Here is a 5,614-nt window from a genome sequence, read left to right on the forward strand (position 1 = left end):
CCCCCCCCCCCCCTCCCGACAGCCATCCCGTAGTCTCCTAATTATAGCAACTTTCCATCTACGTACGCGTAAATTCGTGGATTAAAAGACACGGGGGCATCCTCCTGTCCGATATCGATGCAGGGAAATTAATTGTATCGATCGAATCGCGGCGATCAATCGTGATTACGTATCGACACCTCATCCGGAGCCAATTCCGCCAATTACTCGGCCTAACTATTCGCCAACGGTGTCGAGAATTTCAACGGTAACCGCGGAGTTACACGACCAGCCATTCATTACGAGTCTTGTTTAATAATCCACCATAGTGGAATTCTGATTCGCCGGACACGGCGACACGCTCCACTCTGGCGGACGTGTGGCCGTGTAAACTGTAGCGTATCGGCCATTGTTGCGTGTCCGGGATCCATCTTGCGACTTCCACCGCCTCGCATCTTCGCTCGTAAACCTCTCACGGATATAACGCTTCGCGCGGGCCACGAAATACTTTTTAAAAGAATCGATCGTGAAGGAGGTCGAATATAAAATTTCTCGATGCACGGGGTCGCCGGTGATTTACGTCGTTAACATTTCGCATGCACACGCCGTTCGATAAGCGTTTCACGCGAGACAAAGGACAGGGGAAAGCGCGAAGCACGCGCAATCCTCGCCGTCTAAACTTTCTTCTTACGATTTTCATCGGTAAAGCGTATCGATCGTCGTCATACCTGACGAACCGTGATGCATCCGCTCTGCGGGGGATACCTCGAATAGCAAATCACGCCACGAAATACCGTCATTCGCCGAAATCTTTCAGCACACCCCACTTTTTCTTGGACGAAAGAAAAAGAAAGGGAGGGGGGAAAGAGATTGGAAAAAAACGATACATCGCTGGAAGCATGCACGATAGAATTTCTAGATAATCGAAGCAATGCGCGGAATAATCGTTACATCGCGATAAACATTAACGCGTAGTTGGCCGACAGGAAATGTATTTTCTCTTTCGACGAGCGAAAGAAAAACGGGAGGGGGTGAGAAGGGGTAGAAAAAATCCGACAAGAAGCAACACAACCACGAGGATGCTAAGGGACAAGGGTGGAAAAAGAGAGGGTGGATGACGGAGGCGGAGAGACGAACGAACCTATGGATATTTCGCGGGGGTGCGAAAGAGACGGAGGGTGAGCTGCGGGGGTGTATATTGGGGCTTGTAAATGGGGGTGGGGGGTTCCACCTCCGGCCGAATCGATCCCACCGCAGTGTAGCACACTATAGCAGTCCACGTGCATACATACCATGGACTCTCTCCTCTCCTCCCCCGTTCTCTACCCCGTTCGCTTCTCTCGTATTTTCTCTCGTACACTCTCCGCGCTCATGGCACTACACCGTAACAAACCGGCGCAGCTGCGCCGGAGCGTTCGGGCGACTGCGAGCGGAACGGGAATTCTGCATGCTGAATGAAATTTTTTTTAATGATCGTGATTAATGCGTTGACACTGTTTCGCGGGAACGCTGGTCGTGAACTTTTACCGGTTCCGTGCGGCTGCCGCTCGACCCGCGATGTGGGCCACACGCGCGCGATTCTCGGCCGAGCGTTGTGTCGCGGATGAAACATGGCCCCGTGACGTTGATGGATTCGCGAACAAGCATCAAAGGATACTAAATCTCTATCATTTGCCCCGGCAGGGATGATCCCGTTCCGGGACGATCGCGAAGCCCTGCAGAGGACTTCCGTTTCGCGGGCCCTCCTGCGCGCACGTACTCCCGTCGCGTTCCTGAGGGCTTTATTTTTCACCGATCGTTTCCACCCTCCCTTCGACTCGAATCTCTGATAAATAGAGGAGCATAGCCGGTTATAAAAATTGAATCGCGGAAGCTAACAGATTTCTACGTTCGCGGCGTTTGAATTTCGAAATCGCTCGATACCCGAAGCGATCCGGGGAACCCGGGGCACGAGAAAGAAAGCCAAAGGGTGTTATTATAAATCGATACGCTATACGACGCTATATCCTCGTGCGTTGATTGGACTTCCTGTACGAGGATTACCGACGCGTTCATTCAATTCGTAGTACGTACTACTCGCGCTCAGCCGATGGCTGCAGTCACGGAATACGCGTATACTGGTGCTGCAAATCGAACGCGTAGGTGGAGCAGGGATGGGGCAAAGGGGGAGGGGAGGTGAGGGAAGATAACGGGCATGGAGTATTATTACGTGTGTCGTGGTACACAATCGACATACACGTTCCTCTATGTAGAACTCGGGTTACGCGTTGTAGCCCACAATTTGTCCGGGGGTACGAAATCACGAAAATTCAAAGGAAGGGGGGGAAGTAGGGGGAGAAAATGGGAAAAAGAACGGTAGCTGGAAAATCTCGACAGTTCGACGACTACTGAAGCGTTCTCTTCCCACGCGAGGGCTTAATAGCGTGCAACGGAACACGGGTATGACCTTGTTTCTCGACGATGAAGAAATGCAGGGAAGAGGGAAGAAAAATGAATCTCTCGACGCGAGACGATGAAGACTTTAGGAAGCGGCGAGTGCAACGTTAATACGCCTCGATAATGCGACGATAAAGAAGTAAATCGGCGTTTATGAACGCTTAATGCGCCACACGATAAGGTCTCGACGTCTTGTATAAATAACGAGTTAATGGCCAGTTATGACTCAAGTTCACGCACAAGTGTTCCCTAATTACGTTCTCACGTCCATATTTTCCTGTAAAGCCACGCTCCCGTACGGATTATACGGAACGTTAACACGAGCATAAATACGAAGCTCGCACTATGTTAGCCGGTATAGCGGCCATACCCGTCGCTCATTGTACTCGGTTCAATAGACGGGACTATAGGTTTCTCGTACCACCGGTGTACGCATGCACGCGTGCGTGTGCACGCATACCGGCACGCGTGTCCACGTTTCACGGCATTACGGTTTATATGCAACTCTTCGTTTACGTTTAACCGCGATGCGATTTACAAATCCAACGTATTTCGCCGAAAACTGGGCAAACGTCGATTCCGAGCTAAACGAATCGAAATTCACCTGTACCTGCATCGATGTGCACGCTCGGTTCCTTATTTACACGCGAGACTATCCGAGTGGACGATAAATCGCGATTCGTTCATCGCCTAAACTCTTCGTAGACGTAATACCGGTCAGGACAAAGCATCTTCCGACAACCCCGAATCCCAGCACAGAAAGCTAGCCACCCGGAGACCTTTCGTGGCCGACTGCAGAGGAAAAGGAGCAAAAAAGAGAGAAAATGGGAAAAAAGAAAAAAGTCTAAACCAAAAACCGCTGAACCGTGTATCAGAGACAGATATTGCCAGGTGATCGAATCATGCATCGACCGATGCACACAGGGTGCATCGCCACATGCGCGTGCATGTGGGTGTGAGAACGTGGGCGACGAACGCGTGCATGCACGGAGATGCACGCGCGTGCATCGTCGATCGAGGTGGGCGTGCAAATGCTCGGCAGACCGAGGCCTAGAGAAGAGATGCCTCGAGTGACCGGAAGACATGAACAGGGAAAAGAACCCTACGCGTACTTTATTCCTAACCTGTTCCCGCAGGACAGACGGTAGGCTACCTGTTACGACCGATTGTTTCGTCGCGCTTGTCCGAGCGCAGACTGCTTCGACGCCGCTTTCGCAACGGCCACCTCTAATTATTACATAATTAGTGCTCATTTGTCGGGCACAAAGTAGAGGATTTATCATTGCCGGGGGAGACCACCTACGTGCCAAGTATCTCCGTACCTCGCTCGCTTCTCGTACTCCAGGTGTCACGATGCGAGCGTTTGTTTCGCAAAGCGCCAGCCGGAATCCGAGTAAAATCTCGCGTCGCCATTGTCCTCGGAGACTCGAGCCGTCTCTGTGCAATACGCATAGAGAGGCGACTCGAGTTATTTAAAAAAGGGTCGCAACTTTTTAGGGAAGGCCAAGGCGTGAAGAATATCCCAAGGATATTACGCAAACGCTCGAAGGACACTGCAAGGACGTTGGAAGAACGTTCAAAGGTCACGTTCACTCGACGCGTTTGAACGGTAACGCGAGGCGAATACGTCGCTGCGTTTACGTAAACTTCTATGGTAATCTAGTATTTCTTCGTGGGCGAAGTAGATGGGTCCAGTTGACCAAGATTTCGCGAACGAAATAGTCACGTTGGTAATGGCCGTACCGAGGAACAAAATGTCTGGAACTAATCGAGGTGTCTAGCGCGAGAAAGTGGTTTGCCGCAATTGGCTAAAGCTACGGATGAAAGAGAAACTTTAATTGCCCTCATCAAATATAGCGACGAAGGAAAGCGTGGAAGGGAAAATATTAGCAGCATTGGACGTTAAAAATACATGGACAGCATCGATCGCGACCTGTACCGACCGCCGCAGAACCAACTAGCGCCGCCTAGCTTCGTAATTCGCCCGTCTACTTCTTGCTTCCTTTATCGCGAGGACACGGTTCGGCGATTGGAACCGAAAGAAAGGCGGTGCAACATCCCTGGACGAAAGCCGGCCTCTGGTTAACGGGACCGTGCACAGTCCAGGTCAGCCCGATCTCGTTGCATCCTCGACGAACGATCCTCGTTTTCCTCTTTTCCTTCTCAAACGGACACTGTTCCTTTCGGCTTATCTGTCGCAATTTGCCGTTCCTGTACCTTTCCAGACTTTCAATGATCACCGACCGATGCAGTCGAGTATCGATCGTTCGGTAAATCGAGTTGAACCAAAAATTAGAACAGCCGAGTCGGAAATAATTCCTTTCAGGACCATTTCTGCTCGTAGGCTACGTTAATAATTAGCGACGATGAGGAACGGCAGCATCGTTTATTACGATACACGATGACGCGTATACGCGTGTTTCTCACCGTGGTATCGGTCTTTGAACGGAATGCATAGGAGGTGCATCGCGGTATTCCTCGTACACGGAAATAACTATCTTCCATATCCACTTGTTCGTCACTGGTTTACCCACGTCGATCGTCCCTCGAGGGTCTTCTCCAGGGTTGAAGCCGCTCGCAAGATTTCCGATATCTGTCAGGCTTACATAAAATCGAACAAAACAGAGCGGGGAAAGAGAGAAGACGTCGAGCTTCTGTTATTCGATAAAAACTTTGCTTCCGTTCCAGGCACGCGAACGACTTCCTTTCTTAATTAGATTTACTCGTTCGAACTGGTCCACCGCCATTAGCCCGTCCCGATCCTGCTTATCGTAATCGTCACATTGCATCGCAGCAATTAATACGGATCACGATTAATTCTTTCGTTACGCCGTTACTCCTGCTCCTTTTACCGCGTTTCGCTTCTTTATTCGCGGAATGCGGAGAATTTTCCGGGAAATAAGGCAAACAAGCTGGAATATTCCGGTTCCACGAACCAAAGACCTGTTACCATTTCGCCGAAGAATTTTCCAGGGAATTGCAATTTTCGTTTCCACCAGCGGTGCCCGCGTTTCAAGTGCGCAACGTAAATACGTCGCTCGATACCGGAGAAGTTCGTTAAGTCCACCCTTGATTTATATCGGTACTTACGGCAACACTCCGAACCCCTAAACCAACCCCTGACGAAAATTCTTCCGCCGTTGTCTGTACACGCATTTTCGGCAGGGAAATTTCGCCCGCCGCGGATCGGCGGATCGAT

This window comes from Eufriesea mexicana, unplaced genomic scaffold (genome assembly GCF_001483705.2).
Source record: "Eufriesea mexicana isolate 0111107269 unplaced genomic scaffold, ASM148370v2 scaffold5394, whole genome shotgun sequence".
NCBI lineage: Eukaryota > Metazoa > Arthropoda > Insecta > Hymenoptera > Apidae > Eufriesea > Eufriesea mexicana.